The 27,521-nt window shown below is 42.7% G+C and overlaps 1 long non-coding RNA gene across 1 annotated transcript; it reads right to left on the bottom strand.

Moving 5' to 3' along the window:
- Nucleotides 1-237: 237 nt before the first annotated feature.
- On the bottom strand, nucleotides 238-26,304 carry LOC125487672. The gene is made up of 3 exons (XR_007266022.1): nucleotides 26,156-26,304; nucleotides 20,052-20,085; nucleotides 238-1,792 (listed from the first exon to the last, which is right to left on the bottom strand). It is a non-coding gene; the product is annotated as an uncharacterized LOC125487672 (long non-coding RNA).
- Nucleotides 26,305-27,521: the final 1,217 nt, after the last annotated feature.

Here is a 27,521-nt window from a genome sequence, read left to right as displayed (position 1 = left end):
TTTCCTCTCTTGTTCTGCCAAAGCTGTAAATCCCTGACCCACACCTTCTCCCTGGGTTGAAATTCAGACTCAGTTCCAGCATTGCTTTTCTCCACACCCAGTTTTTACCCTCCCTGTACTATAGCTGGCTTCAGTTTTCCAGCTCTTAGAGGGGAGGGGGAAGGAGACACTGGAGGGAGCCAGTCCTTGAGAAAGAGTGATCTTGTATTCGAGAAATTAAAAAGACTAATTGCTTAATATGTTTAAACACAAAGTGAATTTATTTCACGTTCATCCAGAATATCATCATCTGTGACTGGGCTGGACTCAATTAACCCCAACACAAACAGAACACAATGACCATGGGTCAGTGCCAGATTAACTGAAAAATCCAATTACTGTAGTTACTTATGAATTTGTTGATGTCGAAGCGAAGTGGATGTCTGACTGAATTCCCTGTCCTCTCACAGGGCGGCGGAATGGGCTCTCGTCAATATGGGTCTGTTGGTGTTCTGAGAGTTTCTGACCACCTGAACCCATTCCTAAAGTGGGAGCACCTGAGTGGTCTCTCATCAGGGTGAACATGTTAATGAGACATCAGAACTTCTACAGCACTTTCCACAGTGTGAGCTCACCGGTGTCTCGCAGGTGAGATGACTGAGTGAATCCTTTTCCACACTGGGAGCAGGCAAATGGCCTCTCCTTGGTGTGAGTGTACTGATGAATTTCTGGTTTGGATGGATAATTGAATTCTTTCCCACAGTCCCCACATTTCCATGCATTCTCCCTATTGTGACTGCACCTGTCTGTATACAGGCCAGATGGTCGCCTGAATCCTCACCCACACACAGAGCACGTGTATAGTTTATCTCCACTGTGACAGTGCTATAGCCTTCCATGTTCACAATTCAAGTTGGTGTTCAGGTTCTGAGAAATTGGGTTACTCTGTCAGATCCTGATGGGATTTGTGGTTTAAGTTCCTGACTTAATTATTCCTGACTAATACCTTATGTGATTGATCTACAAAAAAAAGGGAGTGAGTGAGAAGCCAGAAAATCAAAAAGACAGGTTGTGAAATTGACCTGGATTAACTTGATGATTGGTGAGGTCAAAACTAGGAGGAAAGTCCCTGGTCTTGTATGTGTGTTTTTATTTAATTGCATCAGTTTGACGTGGAGGTGGAGGTGGAGGAGAATCTGCTGGTTTTAATCGTGAATCCAACTGAACAATTTTCAATATGAGACTTAGAGGAGGCAAGATCCAAGAGACATTGAGTTGTTAAATAGGCATTATCCATCTGGTCTAAAAGATGTTGTTTTAGATGGAGATGAAGTGGGTACAGTTACCCGGTCAAGGTTGTCCACGCCCAGATGATAAACTCCTGGGGTTCCGTTTGTGCTGACCCCAGGAAATGCCTTTTACAGGGGGTTACAATAAAAGATTTACTCAAACTCAAACCAAGAGAAACATTTGTCTCTCCTGGATTGAGAAGGATAAGCTGTGGAGCAGCTGTTTATTGAAGACCGAAGGTCAGTGAGCTGGAAATTGCACTCTCTCTGTCTCTCTCTGGAGATACTGTTTGAGCTGCCTAGGATTTGCTGCACTTTCACTTGCAGATTTCCTGCTACTGCACATTCTTGTCTGTTGTAGGGATTGCTGTTCAGCACCCAGTCTTGAACCACAGGCGGATCAGTTAAATAGCTGTTCCTTACTCCAGGGGCAGTACCAAGATCCGCGGGTTACAGCTATCAAACAATATCATGGGGATCTGCAGCAGCAAGCTCAGCAACCAGAAACCAGCCAACTTGGGCACCTGTGGGCACAGACAGAGAGATGGTGACAGGGCACAGGGAGGGGGAAGTGGAATGGGGGGCAGGGGGGAGAAAACAGGAGAAGGTCAGACGCTGCAATCACGCCATGGCCAGTACTGACCGCCTGCTGCAAGCTCCCGATACTAAACACCCACCATCCCCATCCGGTCCCCCATACTCCCTCATCTTCTCTCCCTACCCCTTCATTCATGCCATCCCTTCGTCCCCATCCCCTTGCTCTGTCTCCTGGCCCACACCCCTACCCCATCCCCATCCCCTCATCGGCCAACCCCATCCCCATCCTCATCCCCTCCCCAGTCCTTGTGGGAACCAGTCAACATTCTGTCCTCACCCACTCCCTGTGGGAGCAAGTTGCACATTCTCTCCTTCTCTCCTTCTCTTTGTGCTTTGGTCTTTCTCCCCGTCTCCCTCTCTATCTCGCTTTCTCTCTGTCTCTGTCTCTGTCTCCTTGCCTCTGTCTCCTTGTATTTCTCTCTTTCCTTCTCTCTCTCCAAGTCTGTTTCTCTTCCTCTCTGTCTTTTCCACTTCCCTCTTCGTCCTCTTTCCTCTCTGCACCTCCTGATATTCACAACCCTCAGATCCCACTCCCCCAATTCTGCCTCTCTCAAATTTTGCTCTCTCAAATTTTTGAATGCCCCTTAAAATTTGTAGCTCCCCAAATTTGCATCCTCATATTTTGCTAGCCCCGACAAATGTGCACCATGCAAACATTTGCACGGGCCCCAGTTATGCCTGTGTCTTTGTGGGGTACATGGAACGTCTCTTGTTCCAGTCATTTTCTGGGCCCCACCCACAACACTTTCTCCGATATATCAATGATATCATCGATGCTGCCTCCCTCCCTTGTCCAGAGTTGGAAAGATTTATTGATTTCGCTTCCACTTTTCACTCCACTCTCACCTTCAACTGGTTCATCCCTGACTCCTCCTTTCCTTTCCTTGACATCTCTGTTTCCATTTCTGGTGGTAGCAGGCCACCAATATCCACTATAAACCCACTGACTCCCATTACTACCTGGACTATACATTCTCACACTCTGCTTCATGTAAAAACTCCATTCCATTCTTCCAGTTCCTTCATCTCTGTCTCATCTGTTCTGATGATGCCAGCTTCGACAAGGGAGCCTCCGAAATATCCACCTTCTTCCTCAACCGAGAATCCTTAGGCACCATTGTTGACAGGGCCCTCAGCCGGCTCCGATCCCTCTCTGCACTTCAGCCCTCACCACCTCTCCTCCCTCAACAGCAACAGCAGTAGGGCACCCCTTGTCCTTACCTAGCATCTCATCAGCATCCACATCCAGAGGATCATTAACTGCCATTTCCGCCACCTCCAGCGAGATGCCACCACCAGACGCATATTCCCCTCTCTTCCCTTATCAGCCTTCCGCAAGGACCTTCCCCTCCAGAATACCTTGGTCCACTCCTCCTTCACTCAGAACACCTGTGCATCCTTGTTTCCCCCCACCGCCCTCAGCCCCAGGGCACCTTCCCCTCCAACTGCAGGGGGTGTAACCTCTGCCTGTTTACTTCCTCTCTCCTCAATATCCAAGGCCCCAAACACACCTTCCACGTGAAGCAGTGCTTTACCTACACTTCAAACAATCTAGTCTACTGCATTCGCTGCTCACAATGTGGTCTCCTCTACATTGGAGAAACAAAGCATAGACTCAGCGACTGCTTTGTACAACACCTACATTCTGCCAGCAAAAAAGACCCTGATCTTCCAGTTGCCTGCCCCTTCAACACACGACCCTGTTCCCCAGCCAACATCTCTATCTCAAGCTTGCTGCTGTGCACCTGTGAACCTTAGCGCAGGCTGGACGATTAGCACCTCATTTTCCACTTGGGGACCCTGCAGCCTTCTGGACTCAGTATCAAGTTCAATAATTTTAGGGATTGAGCTCTTTCATGTCCTTACCACAACCCCCACACACCAGGCCTTGTTATCATGTAGTCTGCCATCACACACTACCTATCATTAGCCACTAACAGTCTCCATTAATAGCTATTCACTCTCTCAACCAGATTGTTATCCACTCCTTTGTCTGTCCAACTGCTCTCTCTCTTTGGGTTCTGTCTCCACATATCAGTTACTCCTTCCTCCCACCCTATCTTCTCCTTAAAAATCAACATTTTCCTAGTACCATCAGTTCTGAGGAAGGGTCACTGGACACGAAACGTTAACTCCGATTTCCCTTCATGGGTGCTGCCACACCTGCTGAACTTTTCCAGCAACTTCTGTTTTTGTTTCTGATGGCCAACAGTGGTTCATTGATTCAAATTGCCTTTATCCTTTCAAACACAGCCTCGCGTTCTGCTAACCAGACCACTTTTACTTGTTTCCTTCACAAATGTGTTAAAGGCACAGCTCTCCTGCTAAAATTATGTATACGTTTCCAGTAAACTCACACATTTCTAAAAATCTACTAATTTCTCATTTAGTTTTAGGAACAAGGTATTTCAGTCTTTACTTTTGCTGGTCTTGGCAGTATCTGTACGTATGTCTGTACGTGTGTGCCTATGTGTGTTTATATATGTGTGTCCCTGTGTGTATGTGCATGGGTGTCTGTGTGTACATATGTGTCTTAGTCGGTGTGTATTTGCCTTTCTGTGTATATCTGTGTGTGTTTCTGTCTGTGCCTGTGTATGTGTCTGAGCATCTCTGGATATGTGTGTGTCTGTCTGTGTGTGTATGTATGCATCTGTGTGTGTGTGTGTGTGTGTGTGTGTGTGTGTCTTTGTGCGTCACTTGGTATATGTGTGTGTATTCATGTATATTAGTGTGTGTATTACAGTGCGTTTCTTTGCTTGTGTGTCTATACCTCTCTGTGTGTTTGTGTCCGTTGTGTGTTAATATAACCGTATATATCTGTTTGTGTCTTTCTCTGTGTCAATGTCTCTGTGTAATGGAGTTTCTGTTGTTTTGAGGGTGTAGGGGTGACCTGTATCCTGCTATGTAAGGTGACTTGTACGTGAACACACTAAGTGGCCAATGCCTGTTTACAAAAACTAAGCAGCCTGCTCACATTGTAAAATACAACGGTACCTTTGAACAGAGCTGCTAGAAGGTCAGTAAAAGAACACTATGTTCCCATCTGAGACAGTTCTGATAAAAGGATGCCTTAGGACAGATAAATGACCAATTCCAGCTTTATTAGTGAAAGGATGATTGTCCCAGTAAATGAATAATGTCAGGTATTAGATTAGGTCCTTAAGCAGCTGCAAGGATAACAGCCAAAATTATTTCATAGTAAATAATTACCTCTTTGAGGTAATATTAAATAGTTTCTAGCTAAAAGTGCTCTAATCACAGAAGTTCGTTTCAATACATAACTGGGATATAATACAAGCCTTAACGAAAAATTAAGCTTAGATGTAAAGATTAACTAGCCTGAGGAGATACCTTCTCTTATGCCCTGAACAAGATAGATTGATCACAACCCATAAATTACAAAATGCTGATAGTAGAAATAGTTGTATAATGTTGCACTTATAATTAACTTTATAACAGAAGTTAATCTTATAGCAATTAAAATTAACTGACATTTTACTTTTACATTATGTAATTTGGACAGTGGGAAAATAAAAGGAGGAACTGAATGTGATAAAAGACAGCATCGAAATACAATGGGTAATAGAATTTGAGCTGTCCTTTCTAGATAAACAAGCCTGCGAAAGGCCAAAGGAGTACAGCCATTAAACTTCTGAATTGCGAATGAATAGGATGCATAGGAAGATCCCTCGGCCGAGAGATTACAATGCCTAGCTAATACCATAAGATCATGGGAACCTGGGCCTGTCCATGGAAGTGCCCACCACTGATTAGGTGTCCCACAGGATTGGCTGTTTGAATTAAGGGAAGGACAGTGACTACATTGTATTTGATTACTGTAGCACAATGTATAAAATGCTGTATTCCTTTGTAAAAACAGAGGGTGTGTCACTGATCTATCTTCCGAAGCCAGATTTGGGGAGATTCCTTGGCCTTCTCCTTGCATAAATCAGTTTCTGCTTGAATAAACATCTTCCACTTGCCTGAATCCCCCCTGATTAAGAAGTCAATGTGGCATTTTTTTAAATTCCTACTTTAGAAATAAAGCCAGTCTGACTCCAAGCCAAAACACAGACAGATTCTAAACAAGGCCTCACACCTAACATGCATTGTCTGATCTAAAATGTCACTTCTTCTTTACACTGATAAAACCTTTTAGTTCTCTCAGGACAGTGACTTGAAAGGAATTTGGGGATTTACATATACATATTAATCAATAAAAACCTTCTAACTGATTAAAGATTTTAACAGAATCTTAGGTTTGTTTAATGCATCCTCATCAGTGGTGTGACCCTTTGATCTTTTACTTATAAATTCCGTGTCTGATATGACGTCTCTCACTGATACCTGAAGAAGGAGTGAGGCTTAGGTAGCTTGTGTTTTCAAATAAACCTGTTGGACTATAACCTGCTGTTGTGTGATTTCTGACCTTGTCCACCCAGTCCAACACTGGCACCTCCACATTATCATGTCAGGCACACTGCTTAAAGACAAATCATTGTCTTTGTCACATTGCAGAGGGAGCACACCATTTGTGTACTGAGTGTGTTCTGCACTGAGGGGCCACAGTACAATTGCAGCTGTCTCAACACCAGCCATGTGTGTGTGTGTGTGTGTGTGTGTGTGTGTGTGTGTCTGTTTGTCTGTGTTGATGGGGCTGTGAGCTTCTATTCTCCCTCTTTCCCTCTCTGACTGAATCCTTGAGTGTTTTCACTCCCAACCACCATGGAGAGTGGCATTGTGTCACCTTAATCACAAGGGTGATTTGTTGGACTATTTTCACCCAATGGCAGAAAATTTCTGTTTGGGACTACATTGGAGTAACAGCCCTTTAAATTTCTCGGTCTAGAACCAATATAACCCTCCTGATCGCTTCACTGAGGAGTTTTATTTATTCATAATGCAAAGAATTCATGAAACCAGGTATTTTACTGTATTACTGATCTTCGCACTGAATGTAGACAATGTTGCTGCATAAATAAACATGCTTCTGTAACTACTTAGGTTTCACAACATGTAACCAACCTTTCTGAAGTCCTGTCGAGTAGATGAGTTATTGGCAGTTATGATTTCTTCAATGACTCAATATAAGGAATTTACAACAAAGATTAACCAAGGGAGGATGAAGCTCCCAGAGATGGTAAAAGAGAAAATTCACAGATTTGCTTCTGCTCTCCATCTCTGGGTCTCTGCGATTCTCTCCTTTGTTCTCAACCTTCAGCCTCCTCTGGATTTGATTGTTTACTCAAATGTGTATGACTGTCAGAGCATTGAGCAACAGAATTAAAGTGAATGGCAGTAAAGGGGCCAAAACCGTATCAAGCCAAACTAATGCCACTCACCAAGTCTCAGTATAGAAGCTTGATTTTGTTTTACAGCAGAATGGCTGTTGAATATCCTCAGAGGCTCAGATTTGAAATAGAACATGTTTTTCAAGCAGAACAGGGTGCAGGTTGTTGCAAGAACCACAGTCGAAGTTTTCTCGGTGCAATATTTTGTTCTCAGCATCTGATGACAAATGGTCACAAATTGGTCAAAGGAAAATGATGGTGAACCAGACTGAGTAGTCAGTGGCTGCATGTAACAGGACCTCAGTAATCCTACACACGGGAGTGATGTCCAGGAAAGACCATCCATAATAACAATAGCGAAGACTCCTCAGTTTAACACGAGTGATGACGGCCGTCAGATCAGCAGTGCCCATAAACATCAAGTAGCAAGTAGTGCAAGGGGCAACACCATACTTTTGGTGGGAAAGGATAATAATTGCCAGCAAATTAACCAAGGAAGACAAATGGGAAAATAAGCAGTGAATTACTCTTCAGAAATTCTGAATGTTCCAGAGAGCAATAATAAGATTTTACCATTAAAAAACATGCACACTTTGTGGCTGGAATTGTTTTGGTTTGCACACCCACCTCAGATTGTCCTTGAGCCCAATAACTCAGAGATTATGGAGTTTGGTCAGGGACTGAATTCACACCCGCTCCTATAATAGATTCTTACAGTTCCCAGCCCCAAATTTGGCAGGAGCAGAACCCCATAAGAAACCTTGCTCCCAACTCAGTCACAGTACTGGCAATTGGACTGTCAATAAATCAGACTTTCCCCTTCTCCTTGGATCAAATCATCCTGTACTCTTTAGCATTGGACCAAATCCTGATCGGAGCCACAACAGGATCAGGAAACAGGTCATCAGGACCTGCATAACATTTCAAACATGTCTACTTCATGTGTCTTACATAAGTGCCACATAACAGACCATTCGAATCTCCCTTACAGACAACGTGAGTGTGTTAGGACTGCTCTGATATTTACACTGCACACCTACACATCTGTACATGACAAACGTTTCAGTGTGCAGGAATCATGAGGGAAATCTGTCAAGATTTGAATCTCCTGACCAGAGACAGTGACAATGAGAGAATTTTGAGGAAGGATGGTAGTTAGGTGAAGCTTCGCAAATCAAAACGGGATGCATGTCACTCAAATCCTTTGCTTAACAAAACTAAACTATCTCAGATTTAAAATTAACAACTGATCCAGTATCCACTGCCATTTGTGGAAGAGAGTTCCAAGCCTCTACTACCCTTTGCAGCACTGCTCAGCTTTGTTGCTGTTTTTCAAATTTCTGCAAAGAAACAAACTAAATAGAATAATAAGTTTAATCTCAATTCTGAAGGAGCATTGCTGCTCAATACATCATCATGAAGTAACAAAAACAGAATCTGGAATCTTCCAGCAATAACATTGAAACACTATGTGCCCCGTTCCAAGATCACAAATTATTTCAACCGATGCTGTATTAAAACAGTTTATTCCAAGTGTGAAAATATATCTCTGAGTTGTCCTTCTGTACTCTAGAATTGGAGCTGCCCTCTCTAAACAAGAACATTTCACTCAGATTGAAATGTGATTCTTCTCACACATCAAATGCGTGCATTGCTGCTGAGGTTGGCATTTATTCCCCATCCCAAATTGCCCAGGATCTGGAGTCACATCAAGCACCAAGTGAGGAGAACATACTACCTTTCCTGAGGGAAGGGGACTCAGTGAACAAGATGGGCTTAATGGAGACATGGGTGAGCATTTTAATTCCAAATTGGAATGGAATTTGAACTTCAGCACCTGTTGGGGTGGTTTCAAACTGACACTCACAAAACATTAGCCTTGAGCTCACAAGGGTAGTCCAGTGATAATATCAGCATGCCTCTGCCTGTACAGCTTGGAATTGCGTATTGTAACAGTAAACCAATTCAGAATCTCACACTACTTCAACAATGTAAACAGATTCACTTTCTGCATTCAATTAAACTCAAATTCAGGCAATTATTTAAACTGAATAAAAACACTTACAAAGAGCAAAATGAATAGTACAGCACAGGAACAGGCCCTTCGGCCCTCCAAGCCTGCACCAACATGCTGCCCATCATAACTAAAACCGCCTACCCTTCCGGGGACTGTATCCCTTTATTCCCAACCTATTCATGTATTTGTCAAGATGCCCTTTAGAGTCACGATAGTATCTCTTGCAACTACCTCCCCCAGCAGCGAGTTCCAGGCATGCACCATCCTCTGTGTAAAAAACTTGCCTTGTACATCACCTGGTAACTGATGGCCCCTGGTAACTGACTCTTACACCCTGGGAAAAAGCTTCTGACTGTCCATTCTGTCCATGCCCTTCATAATCTTGTAGACCTCTATCAGGTCACCCCTCAACCTCCGTCATTCCAGTGAGAACAACCCAAGTTTCTCCAACCTCTCCTCATAGCTAATGCCCTCCATACCAGTCAACATCCTGGTAAATCTTTTCTGTACCTTCTCCAAAGCCACCACATCCTTCTGGTAGTGTGGCGACCAGAATTGAACACAATATTCCAAATGCGGCCTAACTAAGGTTCTAGAAAGCTGCAACATTAACTGCCAATTTTTAAACTCACTGCCCCAGCCAATGAAGACAAGCATGCCGTATGCCTTGTTGACTACCTTCTCCACCTGCGTTGCCAATTTCAGTGACTTGTGTACCTGTACACCCAGATCTTTCTGCCTATCAGTACTCTTAAGGGTTCTGCCATTTACTGTATATTTTACATCTGGATTAGACCTTCCAAAATGCATTACCTCACATTTTTCCAGATTAAATTCCATCTGCCATCTCTCTGCCCAAGTCACCAACCGATCTATATCCAGCTGTACCTCTGACAGTCCTCATCGCTACCCGCAATTCCACCAACCTTTGTGTCTTTGGCAAACTTACTAATCAGACCAGCTACATTCTCCTCCAAATCATTTATATATATTACAAACAGCTAAGGTCCCAACACTGACCCCTGAGGAACGCCACTAGTCACAACCCTCCATTCAGAAAAGCACCCTTCCACTGCTACCCTCTGTCTTCTACGACTGAGCCAGTTTATTTTTGTCCACCTTGCAAGCTCACCTCTGACCCCATGTGACTTTACCTTCTGTATCAGCCTGCATGATGTAAATTATGTAAATTCTCAAAGCAATGCACTATGACTCTATGACTCATCCAAATAACTGGACAATCCTACAAACAGACCATTACACTCGCCTCAACAATATAAATCACAACCAAACCTTCCCATCAGGCTGAAACACATGTCATCAAAACAACACCTCCACATAATGTAGAACTTCCCTAGAATGCAGACGTTTGAACTGTCACTCTTATCCAGATACGTCACTGACCTCACTCATATTGTCACTGTCGACTCAGTTACATCATTAACCACACTATTTATAGAATCCTAGATTCCTGACAGTGTGGAAGGAGGTCATTCAGCCCATTGAGTGACACTAACTCACTAACTAAAGAGTATCCCACTCCCTACCATATCCCTATGGCCCTGCATTTCCCATGGTTGGCCCACCCAGCCTGCACATCCCTGGATACTATGGGCAATTTAGCATGACCAATTCACTTAACCTGCACATCTTTGAACTGTGGGAGGAAACCAGTCAGTTTTACTGTGACAGTGAATTAAATACTGTGTCCCTGTCACTTTTCAGCACACCCTCAATACTGACCCTCTGACAGTGCAGTACTCCGTCAATACTGACCTCCTGACAGTGTAGCATTCCCTCAGTATTGACTCGTACAGTGCAGTGCTCCCTCAGTACCTACCCCCTGACAATGCAGCACTCCCTCAGCATTGACCCTCTGACAGTGCAGCCCTGCCTCAGTAATGACCCTCTGGCACTGCATCACTCCCTCAGTACTGACCCTCCAACAGTGCAGAGCTCCTTCACTACTGACCCTCAAACAGTGCAGTACTCCCTCAGTACTGACCCTCTGACTGTGCAGTGCTCCCTCAATGCTGACCCTCTGACGGGATAGTCCCATAAAGGCCGTACAATGGTACAATGTTCGTACTGTTTGTTGAATGTAGAGGCACTGGTTACGATTTTGCAATAATGGAAGAGAATATTTTTACTGAGAGTCTGAATGTTTGTAATTCTCTGATGGAGAGTTGAAGGTCAGTCTATGAGTGTGGTTAAGGTAGAGATTGATCGCTTTTTCATGCCAAGTAATGTGCAGGGTTGTGGGGATTAAGTAGAGCAAAGGCCCTGTATTTTTGATCTACCATAATCACATTGGACGGAGGGATAGTCTCAATCGGCTGAATGGCCTCCCCTTTTATGTGTCTTTCTTCCTCGTTCCCATGCTGTTTCCTACAGTATTTGTGATATTCTTTCCCATATATATTGCAATGATATGAGCCATGATTGTTTTCCCTTTTCTTTGGGTCCCCACTGACTCTGCACCTTCTGCTCCCAGCTCCAACGTTCTGGTAGGCGTAAAGGCAACTTCCTGATGCAGCAGGAAGTTTTTGATTCAATTGAGCCCATAATCAACAATAACTCCATGGAGGAAGCCACCGCCTTTATCAACAGGAGCCAGAACCTTCTGGCCCTCTACATTTATGTCACCAATGCTAAGGTTGGGAGTATTCTAAGCAAGGTTCCTGTGTAGGTATTGAGAGCTACTACGTACTGACAGGCCAGCAGAAAGTGAATATGGTGCAGGGAGTTCCAATCTAGTCCCTCTGTGTACACTCTTCCAAAGCTGGCCTGCACTGCCATGCTGGGTCCATAAGATGTTGCATGAAGATCCCTGAGCTGGATCCACAGCCTAACTCAGGCTACTGCGTAATGTCACAGCTCAGTGAACCCCACAAGACCAGGCAGATGGCCAAAGCTGCTATCACAGCCTGAGCAAGGCTTCCTTATTGACCAGTATGTTCTGAATGATGTCTCTCCTTATTGGTCAGTGTGTTCTGATTGCTGTCTCTCTATTGGTCAGTGTGATGTCATTGCAATCTCCCTGTTGGTCATTCTGAGTGCTTTCTTCCCATTGGACTATGAATCAGTCCCATGCTGTAGATCCGACGACATTGGCTGAGAACTCTACACCATCCAATAGATGTCACCCTCAAGTTAGAGGTTGAATGACCTCATATTCTCAACCTGAAAATGTCTCCCAGCTTCCTAATGGGATAAAGTGAGCTGACATAAACACAGAGTGACCAAAGGGTGATGATGTAACCCAATTCAATATCAACCCCCTCCATCTCTATCTCTCTTTGTTGTTTCCTTCCTTCTCTTTCTCCCTCACACTTAACCTCTGTTTCTTCTCTCTCTCCCCCTCTCTCTTACTCTGCATCTGCCTCTGTCATTCTGTCTCTATAAATCAGGCTCACTTTTTCACTCCCCGCATCTCCATCCTTCCATTGTCTCCATCTTTCTCTGTTTTTCTGCATGTCTCTCCTTCTGTTACTCCTCAGGTCTCTCTATCCTTTACTTTCTCAATCTAAACCCTGCCTATCTCTTACCCCTTCACCTTTCTCTCCCCTGTATCAGTCTCACTGACTCTGTGACCCCTAAATCTCTCTCTGTTTATGGATCTGAGCGTGTGTGTGTGAGTCCTGGATTTTCCAGAGCCTTTTCCCAGTTTGGCAACATTCTGTTAAATTGAAGCTGGATATGAGTGCTCAGGTCACCATCCTCTCAGATCACTTAGCATGGCTGAAGGAGCAGAAACTATGGCCAGTAGAAATGAGGCCGTGTGGCCCAGCTGGAGTAACTGTGAAGGGGAGAGGAGATTGTTAGAAAATTGGAAATTCATACGGAGTTCACAATCAGCACTGCTCACTTTCGGACTGAAATGAGTTGGGATCTCACCCTCATTAATAATCCATGGTGAGCCCCACTGGTTCCAAGATGGTAGGACCCTGGGGAGTGTTGTTGGAAAAAGGGACCTAGGGATGCAGGTACATAGTTCCTTAAAAGTGGAGTCCCTGGTACACAGGATGGCGAAGAAGGCATTTGGCATGCTTGCCTTCATTGGTTAGAGTATCTGAGTTGGGACATCATGTTGCGGCTGTACAGGATATTGTTGAGGCCGCTTTTAGAATACTGTGTACAATTCTGTCGCCGTGCTTTAGGACAGATGATGTTAAACTAGAAAGGGTGCAGAAAAAATTTACAAGGATGTGGTTGAGACTGGAAGGTTTGAGTTATGAGGCGGGGTTGGATAGGCTGCAACATTTTCCCTGGAATGTCAGTGGTTGAGGGGTGAACTTATAGAGGTTTATAAAGTCATGAGGGGGAAGGATAAGGTGAACATGGTAGGGGAGTCCAAAATTAGGGGTATAGGTTTAAAGTGAAATGGGAAAGATTTAAAAAGGAGCTAAGGGGCAACCTTTTTACACATGTTTGGATTGAGTTGCTAGAGGAAATGTTAGCTGCATGCACAATTACAACATTTAAAAGACATTTTGGACAGGTACTTGGATAGGAAAGATTTAGAGAGATATGGGACAGGTGCAGGCAGGTGGAAGTAGTTCAGTTTGGGATGCCTGGTGGTATGGACAAGTTGGACTTAAGGGTCTGTTTCCATGTTGTATGACTCTGACTCTGTGACTCTAAGAGAGTGACTGGTCCAGAAACAAACTGTTGTTTACCAATAAACAGGAGATGCTACAACAAGACCTGGGTGTTCTTGTACACCAGTCGCTGCAAGTAAACATGGAGGTGCAGCAGGTCAGGACAAAGGTGAAATGGTATGTTGGTCTTCATAGTGAGAGGATTCGAGTACAGGAGCAGGGATGTCTTGCTGCAATTGTACAGGGCCTTGGTGAGAACGCACCTGGAATATTGTGTGCAGCTTTGGTCTCCTTTTCTGAGGAAGGATGTTCTGATAATGGAGGGAGTGCAGTGAAAGTTTAAGACACTGTTTTCTGAGATGGCAGAACTGAGGTATGAAGAGAGATTGAATCAGTTAAATTATATTCACTGGAGTATACAAGAATGAGGGGTATATTTCATAGAAAATATATAATTCTAACAAGATGAGATGCTATAGGAAGGGTGGTGGGAGGTGAGGTGAAGAGAGGAAGGCGAGTGGTATTTTTGATTAGGGATAACATTACTGCTGTAATTAGGGACAATATTCCTGGGAATAAGTCCAGTGAAGTTATTTGGGTGGAACTGAGAAATAAGAATAAATGATCACCTTATTGGGATTGTACTATAGACCCCTCAATAAACAGCAGGAAACTGAGAAATAAATTTGTAATGAGATCTCAGTTATCTGTAAGAATAATAGAGTGGTTATGGTAGGGGATTTTAACTTTCCCAACATAGACTGGGACTGCCATAGTGCTAAAGGCTTGGATGGAAGGGAATTTGTTAAGTGTGTACAAGAAAATCTTCTGATTCAGTATGTGGATATACCTACCAGAGAAGGTGCTAAACGTGACCTACTCTTGGGAAATGAGGCAGGGCAAGGTAACTGAGGTGTCATTGGGGAGCACTTTGGGGCCAGTGACCACATTTCTGTTAGTTTTAAAAGGATACACCGGATCTAAAACTTAAAAGTTCTAAATTGGAGGAAGGCCAATTTTGATGGTATTAGGCAAGAAATTTCAAAAGTTGATTGGGGTAGATGTTCGCAGATAAAGGGATGGCTGGAAAACGGAAAGCTTTCAAGAATGAGATAACAAGAGTTCAGAGACAGTATGTTCCTGTTAGGGTGAAGGACAAGGCTGGTAGGTGTAGGGAATGCTGGATGACTAGAGAAATTGAGGTTTCGGTTAAGAATAAGAAGGAAGCACATGTCAGGTATAAACAGCTGAGATCAAGTGAATCCCTAGAAGAGTATAAAGGCAGTAGGAGTATACTCAAGAGATTAATCAGGAGGGAGAAAAGGGGACATGACATAGCTTTGACAAATAGGGTTAAGGAGAATCCAAAGGGATTCTACAAGTTCATTAAGGACAAAAGGGTAACAAGGGAGAGAACATGGCCCCTTAAAGATCAGCAAGGCCACCTATGTGTGGAGCCGCAGCAGATGGAGAGATACTAAACAAGTATTTTGCATCAGTGTCAATTTTATAGAGGAGGAAGTGCTGGGCGTCTCAAAATGCATAAAGGTGGATAAATCACTGGGACCTGATCAGTTGTACCCTAGAACGCTGTAGGAAGCTAGGGCCCGTTGCTGAGACATTTGTATCATCAATACCCATAGGTGAGGTGCCGGAAGACTGAAGGTTGGCTAATGTGGTGCCATTATTTAAGAAAGATAGAAAGGAAAATGTAGGGAACTGTAGACCAGTGAGCCTGACATCGGTGGTAGGCAAGGTGTTGGAGGGAATCCTGATAAACAGGATTTATATCTATTTGGAAAGGCAAGGACTGATTAGGAATAATCAAAACGGCTTTGTGCATGGGAAGTCATGTCTCAGTAACTTGTTTTTGAAGAAGTAACAAAGAGGATTGATGAAGGCAGAGTGGTGGACGTGATCTATATGGACTTCAGTAAGGTGTTCGACAAGGTTCCTCATGGTAGACTGGTTAGCAAGGTTTGATCACACGGGATAGAGGGAGAACTAGCTATTTGGATACAGAACTGTCTTGAACGTAGGTGGAGGGTTGCTTTTCAGACTGGAGACCTGTGACCAGCGAAAATGAACAGTGGTGGGTCCACTGCTTTTTTGTCATTTATATCAATGATTTGAATGTGAACATAAGAGGTATGGTTAGTAAGTTTGCAGATGACACCAAAATTGTACGTGTAGTGGACAGCAAAGAAGGTTACCTTAGAGTACAATGGGTACTTAATCAGATAGGTCAATGGGCCACGGAGTGGCAGATGGATTTTAATCTAGACTAATGTGAGATGTTGCATTTTGGAAAGGTAAATTAGGGCAGGATTTATACACCTCATGGTAAAGGTCCTGGGGAGTGTTGCTGAACAAAGAGACCTTGGGGAGCAGGTTCACAATTCCTTGAAAGTGGAGTTGGAGGTAATAGAATAGTGAAGGTACCTGGGCTACCACAACTGGACCCAGTATCCCACAAGAGGCCTCACCATGGCCTGTACAACCTCAACATGACTTCTCAACTCCTATACTCAAAGGACTGAGCAATGAAGGTCAGTTAAGTGTACATTTAACTGGATAAGTGACCTCACTTTGGAACCAATTCCTAAGACCTAAATATTTTTAGACTTTACTGAGAAATGCAATATATGTAGTACATAAATGAACATTCCTTCTTTCTAACTGTGCTGAAGAGTCTGTCCTTGAACTTCCAACAAAGGAACTAACTGGATGCCTGCCATCTCATGACTAAAACAGTAGGCTTGTTTTTCCTACGTTGAACAACAGATTATTCCGATTTGTGCAAGCCTGTGTTAGGTGATCTCTCACCCTCGGCATCACTCTCTATGTCTTTTAAAAACAGTATTTGAACATTGCCTGAATTGATTGTAATGAAGACCCTCTAGACGTGAATCGCCAATGTAGTGAAATCTGAAGAAATCAAGAGATTTGTTTTCTCAAATGCAGACGGTGATTGGAAGTAATATCGTTATCCAACAATTAATGCAGTGATCTCATTTTCCTCCTTCCAATTTTACCCCCAGATTCTTGCTGGGATGAAGTTCTATAGATGATGGAACCTGTTATTAAGACAGCCTTAACAAAGTCAGTGGACTATTCAACGACTTGAGGCCATTACAAATGGTTCTGCTTTTACCTATTCACAAACACGCCAATTACTCACAATTACTCAATACGACTCAATCTGCATTACAATAAAATTTACACAGTTAAATCAGCTTTGGCAGAATTCAGTGGAATTTTCTGCTTTGAGGTTGATTTGTTAAGCTACTTAGCTCAGTTTCAAAAATGCTTAAAACCAAGCAGAAGTACAAGCTGAGAAATTTCCAGCAGCCCGAATCACTTTTCTCAACGATCCCCGTTTATGTCAGTGAATCGGTTTTTGCACATCCGATAAAATTCTGCATCATTGCAAACATGTTCCTGAGAGCTTTTTTAAAAAATCTATTTCATACACTTTCAGCCTTTTGGAAGGAACTTGGTCACAGACTCAGTATTTGCAGCAAATCCAAATACATCAACTGTTGACACCCAAACAGAATTGGCCAGATAAAAATAAACAAGAATGAACATAAATTTACTTTATCTAGTTAAAAATACATGGAGACACCAAAACAAAACTAAATCAACCTTGGCATTTGGTTTAAAGCTTCTGGAGGCAGAACATCAGTTTCAGAAATTACTAGCACTGTGTCTCAATCACCTGCAAAACAACAATACTGTGTTGCAATTTTGAGCATCAAGCAACAAACACAATAGAAATATAATTGAATGATTCTAGGATGCAACTAAAGTGCAGTACAACATTGTACCCTCAGAAATCATGTTTTGAAATAAATTCCATCTCTGAATATGCATGAGAAGCATTCGGAAACGTTTCCTCTAGTACTGTAAATAGGAACTCAACACCAAAACTAAACTGTTGTAAACGTAACCAACGACACAAAGTTCAACAAAGTTTTCACAAGTTTGTGATAATTAAAATCATAACATTCAGCGATAATTATTTTCTTTTTAAAAACAAATTGTATTCATATAGTGTCTTTAATGTGCTACAAAATCCCAAGTTGCTTCACAGGAAGTTCAGAAAATTTCCTCTCTAATGGAGTTTGTCAGGAAAACAGGGCAAATGAACAATCAAAAAATTTCACAGCCTAAGTCAACAGAGCATTTTTCGGTTGGAATCAAAGGGAATGTTCCTAAACCACCACCACCTCTCCGGCCAGTTTTACCCTCAAAAAGGAATGCCAAAAGCAAATGGTAGCCAAGATGGAGACAGTACAATGCTCCAGTTTTTGAAATGCCAGGCATTACAAAATGTGAACACTGTAATTATTGAACAACATACATGATAGAACATAAGCTCCAATTCAGGAAACTAAGAGTTCAGCCAGAGAGTTTGTCTCAAGTAAATGTGAGGACAAACTGCAAACTGGATCAATACAAAATTTTAGTGATACCAGTTCTTCACAATAAGATGCACACTCATTTGAATCACGTTTCAATGCCTGTGCCAAACGGTGTGTATACAAGACTGATCTTTTCATTAATGGTCCACACCAGAAGGAGAGTTTCCAGTGAATATTACTGCCGAGCAGCCTAACCTCTTTATTCTCGAAAATAAGTAACAAAGCAGCCGGCCCAGTCACTGTCTCTAAACCAGACTGATTTTCTCTGCATCTCTCAACATAATGACAGGTCTTCCAATAATGATCATCCTTACTTAAAGCAGTGTTACAGACTTTACAAGTATTTTGTCATAGGCCTGTCTGGAACAAACACATTTTAAGGCCAGCTAAGTGAATGAAAATAGTCTAGATTTATGTGGTATTCAAGTCTCTAATAGTCTATTTTTGCAAGAGAAAGTACAATTGGTAAAGGAGGTCTGGTGCAATTTAAAAACATGATCAGCGGAATTGGACACCACCTCAGAAGAACTTTCAAACTTTTCCTTCTTAGCTACTCTTTTTCTTTAAGAGTCACTGCTCCAGCAGACCACACCTTCTAGACAAATATGATGTCACACACCAACTGTAGGTCCATACTGAACGGCATTCCTTCCACTGTTGTTGCATGGCAAGTGCTCTCCTGCATTAATGAACTATATTTTAACTGCTGCTTTTGAGAGAAGAAAAATTGAATGGGTCAAAGTAAGAGCTAGAATTCTCTGACCCTGCCTGTTTCTGTCATCATCTCTGGGATAAAAAAAACAGCAATGAATGAAAAGCAAATTGACAAAATGTTCACAGACCTCAGATCTACAGTTTTTGCTCCTGCTGAAGATTCAATTCTGCCATTAAATTCTTCCTTCTTTCATTCAAACAATGCTTGATAATTGACTCCTTAATTTTCGAACAAACTGACTTTTTCACTGGAGTGGAGTGACAAAAAGAAAAAAAGTACATCTGAAATTCACTGAAAGGGGGTTTAAAAAGAGCAGAAGCGATTCCCTCTCCTCACCTGGTCATGACACTATTTCAGTTTCAAAAGGTAGTTGAAAATACACAGCACTGAGGAAATTAGTAGATTAAATGGGTTCACTGGAGTCCTACTTGTGCTTTGAACACAGCAAGACATAGATGAATGTAGCTTCTAAAATTTCAAACACAAATGTAGACTTCAAATAGCATATTCACGACCAGGAATCCAAACACAGTTTGGCAATCTTTACAATTATTTTAGGATCAAAGGCAATAATATGGATCCAGGCAAAGGCAGGTCGTATATCTTGCTTCATCATTCAATCGTTTTTAATGTATTCTAAGATGCTAAATGAGCAACCTCAGTTTGGAAGGGAAGATATTTACCTATGATCTGGCCTGAAGGCTTGCATCTTTGTCCACAGCATGGTTTAATGATACTGCACAGTGAAGCGGTAATGTCCAGGAGACTGCCTTACATGCATTTATATGGTGGCTTTAGTGTGCACCTCTTATTTCAAAGTTACTGATAATTTGATTGATTTAGTGCAGAAAACACAATATGACTTTGTTGCTTAGATCGCTAAATGATTGGCTAATGCAATTTTTCAACTGGCAATTGGACTAATTATTTTAAAAGGTGTGCAACCTGACAGTAACTAAAACATATTTCACAAAGTGCTGAACAAGCTTATTGTAAAACAAGTTTCACTTATTGGTTGTAAACTACTTTGGGATGCCCTGAGGATGTGACAAACGGCCATACAAAATCAATTATTTTTGTTTTTTTTACTCAATACCCAGAAATAATCTTTTACAATAATGTTCACAAAGCTTACTTTTTAATCTGTGTTCCACTTCAGAGAGATGGAGCTGAGCAAAACAAAAGAAGTACAATCTGTTGAGATGAAAGCCATGTCAAAATTGTTATTTAACCAAGGAATGAGGATTAAGTAGTGTTCAGTTATTTTCTTCAACAGGGTCATGTGGAAATGGCAGTTGTAAGACGATGAGATGTGTTATTGATAACACAAACCCTGACGGCACTCGTTGAATGAACACTTGACGCTTTATACTGGAGGGCTGTAGGATAATCGTGATTGGTATCAGCAATTACAGAACTGCAGCACAACCAAATGACAAGAGCAGCTTTGGGAAAGGTTGATAACGTCAAGATAACTTTGACTGGGGGATAAATATTCTGAAGTAGATCTTGTCACTTGCATAAGAAGAACTGCTAAATTAAACCCAATAAGTCGACTTCCAGTTCAGACACAATAGTGGTTGGTTCAATAACTACTTAGCAATTATGGTGAATTAGCAGCGGTATAGAATTGTTCTACGGATCAAAGAACTTCAAATGCAATTTTGACAACATTTTACCAATGATTTACTGAATCTGGGTAATGCTGGCACTCCCATTAGTCCAAGACAGACTGACTGGTTCCAGATTTGTCCCTGATCGTGTTATCCATTTGTTTCTCAGTCATAATATTAGTAATCAAAACACAGGCAAAATTGAAGGTTTGACTACATGCATCAATTTTTCTCTGATTCATGTGGCCTTATTTATAAAGATACGTCAATGAAAAAACAAATTAGCATTTTTCAAATAATGAAGTATTAGCGCCAGGTAAAAACATTTAAATGGAATCCAACAGTTCTGGCGAAACTTCTGAGCTTTTCCAAACAACGTTTCTACGATACAATGTCATGAAAGAACTTCTACAAAAACCTAAAATTGCAAGGCTGTTCAACATATTGACAGTTAAGAAAAGAATTAGAGGAGGAAAATTGTGACAAAGTACTTCATTTGCTGCTTGGAGAAGATTCTACTCCGAGTGTTCTAAGAGGCAGCACTCAGGGGAATTACTGCCTCTCAGCACTTTGCAAGTTATAAATCCACTTGCTGCAATACAAGTTTAAACATACACCAAAATGTTTGAATTTGAATTGTCAAGTTGCTCGATCCAAAATTGCTACGCGATAGTTTAGGGTTGTTTGCATGCTTGAATTGTCAGGAAAATGGCATACAATGTAGTTTTCTGGACACTATTTTGTATTTCACAACATCTGAAAATGATTTATAACAAATGCATTAATATTTGTGCATGAAATCAATGATTGCTACATGAATACTTGGAAAGTAGTGACTCAAATATTGCCCTAATTTTCAACGGAAAGTATGCACAGTGGGTAGGGGAGCGCAGGCAGCAAGTTAGGAAGCAAGAGGAAAGGTGAAGAATTATGCTGGTCCTGAACTGGACAGCACTAGTTAAGTTGAATGTTACATAAATTTGGAATAAGACCAAAAAAAAAGTAGCAATTGCGATGGTGAGAACTAGTACTGTGGATGCAGCTACTTTATTTATTTGAGAGTTTTGTATTTTGTTGATTGTTTTTGTAGCAAGTTTTTTGGGTTGGTTGTCGAAAAGAGAACACATTTAACAGGATATGGCTGACGCTGCTGGTATTAAAGTGTATAAACACCTAAATAATTTTTGCTTGCAAAGGTAAACAATAACCTAGTTACAGCTAACTTCTGATATGAGCATATCCCAATTTGTCAACCAAATTAATATTTAAACAACAAGAAGAATCATTGGACCCAGAGCATTAACTCTGCTTTCTGTCTACAGACGCTGTCAGACCTGCCTGCTGAGTTTCTCCAGCAATTTCGACTTTTCTTTAATATGTACATAAGCTGGGTGATTTAGCAAGCTTTTTAAAAGAAAAGTTCATGGAGGGACAGTCTCAAATCAAACTGGAGTAGACACAAATTATCATAATTAGATCGTTGAGAAGTGTTTAAAATGTTCAATTGAGTAGGTAAAAAGAGGAAATGGAAAGCAAAATTTGCAAGTGGTGCTATTCACTTGTGATGCATTTCTGGAGCAATTAAATCTCATCTGCACTGAAGCCAATGTAGGTTGAGAGGTAGTGTCTTGTGGCATTTTGGTCATGTCCCTGCCTCAGAGACTGGAGACCCTTATTCAAGTCCCATATGTCCGAGAAATGGGTCATAAAACATCTGAGCAGGATGATTAAAAGAACACTGCAGTGGGAGAAAATATATTTCTTTTCACATTATCCCAGCCCAGTTTTGTCATCTTCATCTCAAGAAACAAATTCCTGCTAAAATTCCATATGTATCAACAGCATTCTGGCCGACCACAGTCATCAGGACCAAGAACTCTGTTCAATTTTCACCCACACTTGCATGGAGATTCTGAGGCGTAATACTGCAGCTGCTCATCAAAGAATCGCAATCAAAAGTGGGAGATTCCAGTGTGGTTGACTTTGTCTGATTCTGGGCAGTGCCATAGCCAGAGTATATTACATGATAATTTCTTGGAACTTAAGATGTTGTGGCAATTACAGAAACTTGGGTAACTCAGGGACAGGAATGGTTGCTGGAAGTTCCAGGATTTAGATGCTTTAAAAGAAACAGGGAGGGTGGAAAAAGAGGCAGGGGAGTGGCATTGCAAGTCAAGTATAGAAGTACTTAAAGGCAGTTTGAGAATGATACGTCGACAGAGTCAGTTTGGGTTGACGTGAGGAACAAGAAAGGAGCAGTCACTTTGTTGGGGATTTTTTTACAGACTCCCTAATAGTTGCAGAGAAATGGAGGAGTGGATTGGGAGGCAGATAGTGGAAAGGTGCAGAAGTCACAGTGTTGTAGTCAGTGGTGACTTCAACTTTCCAAATATTGATTGGAAACTTTTTAGTTGTAACAGTTTAGATGGAGCAGATTTTGTCCAGTGCATTCAGGAAGGATTCCGGACACAGTACACAGATAGACCAACACGAGGAGAGGCCACTTTGGATTTGGTGCTTGGCAATGTACCGGGCCAAGTGTTCAACCTGTTGGTAGGAGAACATTTTGGCAATAGCGATCATAACTCTGTTACCTTTACAATAGTCACGGAAAAGGACCGGTACATACAGCAGGGTAAGGGTAATGACAATTCTGTTCGGCAGCAACTGGGTAATATAAAATGGAAACAGATACTGTCAGGGAAGAGCACTATTGAAATGTGGAGATTGTTTAAGGAATGCATACTGCGTGTGCTGGAGATGTTTGACCCTAGCAGGAAGGGAAGATGCGGTCGAGTGAGGGAGCCTTGGTTCTCCAGAGAGGTCGAACAACTCGTCAACAGGAAGAAGAATGCTTATTTCAGGTTTAGGAAACAAGGATCAGAAAAGGCTCCAAAGGGATACAAGTTAGCCAGGAAGGAGCTGAAGAAAGGGATTAGGAGAGTTCTCAGGGGGCATGAGCAAACCTTGGCAGATAGAATCAAGGAAAACCCCAAGGCTTTTTACACATACATGAGGAATAAGAGAATGACCAGAGAAAGGGTAGGGCCGATCAAGCATTGTGAAGGAAATTTGTGTACGGAGCCTAAAGAGATAGGAGAGGTCCTTAATGAATACTTTTCTTCGGTATTCACAACTGAGAGGGACCTAGTTGTAGAGGAGGACAGTGTGAAACAGGCTGGTAGGCTGGAGGAGGTGGATATTTGTAAGGAAGATGTACAAGGAATTTTGAGGAACTTGAAGACAGATAAGTCCCCTGGGCCTGATGGGATTTATCCAAGGATTCTGTGGGAAGTGAGGGAAGAGATCACAGGGCCTTTGGTGATGATCTTTTCGTCCTCACTGACCACAGGATAAGTGCCGGAAGATTGGAAAGTGGCAAATGCCATTCCCTTGTTCAAAAAAGGGAATAGGGATAACCCCAGAAATTACAGGCCAGTTAGTCTTACTTCAGTGTTGGGCATATTATTGGAAAGGGCTCTGAGAGATAGGATTTATGATCACTTGGATAGGCACAGTTTGATTTGTGATAGTCAGCTTGGATTTGAGACGGGTAGATCATGCTTCACAAACCTTACTGAATTCTTTGAAGAGGTGACCAAACACGTGGATGCAGGTAGAGCAGTGGATGTGGTGTACATGGGCTTAAGTAAGGCGTGTGATAAGGTTCCCCATGGTAGGCTCATGCAGAAAGTAAGGAGGCATGGGACAGGGGGAAATGTGGCAGATTGGATTCAGAATTGGCTGACTCTTAGAAGACAAGGGGTGGTAGTGGACGGAAAATATTCAACATGGTGCTCAGTTACGAGTGGTGTACCACAAAGATCTGTTCTGTGTCCTCTGGGTCCTTACTTGAGAAAGGATGTACTGGCACTGGAGGGGGTGCAAAGGAGGTTCACTCGGTTAATTCCGGAGTTGAGGGGGTTGGCTTATGAGGACAGACTGAGTAGATTGGGATTATATTCATTGGAATTCAGAAGATTGAGGGGGGATCTTATAGAAACATATAAAATTATGAAGGGAATAGATAAGATAGAAGTAGAGAGGATGTTTCCACTGGCAGATGAAGCTAGGACAAGAGGGCGTAGCCTCAAGATTAGAGGGAGCAGATTTGGGACTGAATTGAGAAGGAATTTCTTCACCCAGAGGGTTGTTAATCTATGGAATTCCTTGCCCAGTGAAGTAGTTGACGCTACTTCAGTAAACGTTTTTAAAAGATAAGGTAGATTTTTTTTGAACAATAAAGGAATTAAGGGATACGGTGAGAACGCGGGTAAGTGGATCTGAGTCCACGAAAAGATCAGCCATGATCTTATTGAATGGCGGAGCAGGCTCGAAGGGCCGGATGGCCTACTCCTGCTCCTAGTTCTTATGTTATGTTTTGTTCTTCTCTTTGTGATTTTTGCAAATGATTTGGATGTAGGATTGGAAGGGTGGATGATTAAGTTCGCGGACAATACGAAGGTGGGTTGAGTTGTGGATAGTGCGGAGGGCTGTTCTTGGTTACAAAGGGACATTGATAGGATGCAGAGTTGGGCTGAGAAGTGGCAGATGGAGTTTAACCCTGAAAAGCGTGAGGTGATTCATTTTGGAAGGACAAATTTGAAAGCAGAATACAGGGTTAACGGAAAGATTCTTGGCAGTGTGCAGGAGCAGAGGGATCTTGGGGTTCATGTCCATGGTTCCCTGAAAGCTGCCACTCAGGTGGATAGAGTTGTTAAGAAGGTGTATGGTGTGTTAGTTTTCATTAATAGAGGGATTGAGTTCAAAAGCCGTGAAGGTATGCTCCAGCTGTACAAAAGCCTGGTTCGGCCACATCTGGAGTATTGTGACCAGTTCTGGTCGCCTCATTACAGGAAAGATGGGGAAGCGTTGGAAAGGTGCAGAGGAGATTTACCAGGATGTTGGCTGGAATGGAGGGAAGGTCTTACGAGGAAAGGTTGAGAGAGCTAGGGCTTTTCTCTTTAGAATGACAAAGGATGAGACGTGACTTGATAGAGGTGTGCAAAATGATCAGCCAGAGACTTTTTCCCAGAGTGGAGGTAACTATAATGAGGGGGCATAGTTTTAAAGTGAATGGAGTAGAGAAAGGGGACATCAGAGGTAGGCTCTTTTCTCAGAGTGCTGTAGGGGCGAGGAATGCATTGCCAGAAAGGGTAGTGGAGTCGGCCTCACTAGGGGCATTTAAGCGGCTATTAGATCAGCAATATGGACAAGAGTATAAGGTAGGGGTGGAAGTCAGATAGACCTAAGGTTTAGGGTAAAAGTTCGTCACAACATCCTGGGCCCAAGGGCCTGTAGTGTGCTGTACTGATCTATATTCTGTGTTCTAAAAGGTTTGGAGGGATGTGGGCCAAACAGAGGCAAGTGGGACCGGTTTAATTTGGGAACAGGGTTGATATAGACTAGTTCGGCCGAGGACTCTGTTTCCATGCTCTGTGAATGGAGCTCCAAGGATATGGGGGGAACTGGTGGGATGGATAATGAGCCCGGACCGAAATGACGGATGCAGCAGGCTGGAAAGGACGAACGGCCTCCTCCTACTCCTACATTCCGTTTCTGTTGCAAACATTGGGCCTGCAAAGCTTGGCGGAGGAAACAGGATGTTAAGAAAACATCTCCTCACCTCTAGCTGCAGCCGACTTCACTCTTCACTCAGAACGTTCCCAGAAAAACAAAACTATCTTCATCACCAACATCAGCAGCGCGCGTGCGCCAGTGTCTCTGCCCCAAACCCACTTCCGCACCTGCGTATACAGCCCTGAACTGAAAGAACATTTCTCACCGCAGTGACTGCCGGGTAGACCAAACGTTGTTGATATCGGCACATTCTGAATGCACCTGTGGCGTGGTTGACATTTTGTGTCGGGACCCGTCCTGAAACATCAACTTTCCTGCTCCTCTGATGCTGCGTGGCCTGTTGTGCTCCTCCGACTCTATCGGAACAGCTCCCTCCTTACCCAGTACTGGTGCCAATGTCCCACGAAGTCTCCCACAACAATCTTTGAGCGTGCCTTTACCTCTTTAATCTTGTTGACCCTGAGTCAATTTGCTTATGGCTCAGGTTGTCATCTGGAGATTATCACCTTTTTAATTTAGCACCCAGCTGCTCATATTCCCTCAGCAAAGCCTCTTTCTACTTATATCGTTGGGACCTACGTGGACAACAACTGGATTTGAACCCTCCCGCTCTCAGCTCCTCTGCAGCCCAGATGGAATATCCCGAACCCAGGTACCAGGCAGGCAACACAGCCTTTAGGACTGCAGATCCCAGCCACAAAGAGCAACATCCATTCCTGTGACAACACTATACCCAGTTACAACGATCTTTCTCTTTTCTCTGAGCTCTTGAATGGTTCTCTTTGTCACGGCACTTTCAGCAGTTTGCTCATCCTCCCTTCTGCCCCCACTCTCATCCACACAGAGCAAGAATCTCAAACCTGTTAGACAAGGTCAAAGGCAAGGGTCCTTTAGCATTACCTCCTGCATCTCTCGAACCACCTTGCTCAGAGTCACATCCTCCTGTCCCTGACCACAGCAGAATTCAGGGTAGTTAATCTAAGGGGTCTGAGTGCCTCCTGAAATACAGCATCCAGTTAACTGTCTGCCTGAGTGACATTTCAATGTTCAAAGCTCATAATCCAGCTCTCATCGACTCCAAGCCGCAGTTCCTCAAGCAACCAACACTTGCTGCAGATGTGATCACTATGAATTGCAATGGTGGCCACCACCTCCCATATTGTGCATTTACAGCACATCGCCTGGCCCAGCTTCTTTATTTTAATTAATTGCTTCTTAATTTGATTTCTTTAAAAATCTTAGTAGTCCTTTAGTTTGCAGCCTGCAAATTTTTCCTCTATTCAACTTCAATCCTAGAGCAACCTACAATAGATAGCCAAATAAGCAGCTATAAATCAACCAACGGACTCATGGTTTACCTATGTTGTGACTTCTTTGGGCCCCCTATACTGGGTTTCAATTTATCCTGTTTA

The sequence above is a fragment of the Rhincodon typus genome, chromosome 43 (genome assembly GCF_021869965.1).
Source record: "Rhincodon typus isolate 14 chromosome 43, sRhiTyp1.1, whole genome shotgun sequence".
NCBI lineage: Eukaryota > Metazoa > Chordata > Chondrichthyes > Orectolobiformes > Rhincodontidae > Rhincodon > Rhincodon typus.
The sequence above is the reverse complement of the archived record's forward strand: the minus strand, read 5'-3'. Positions and strand labels throughout refer to the sequence as shown.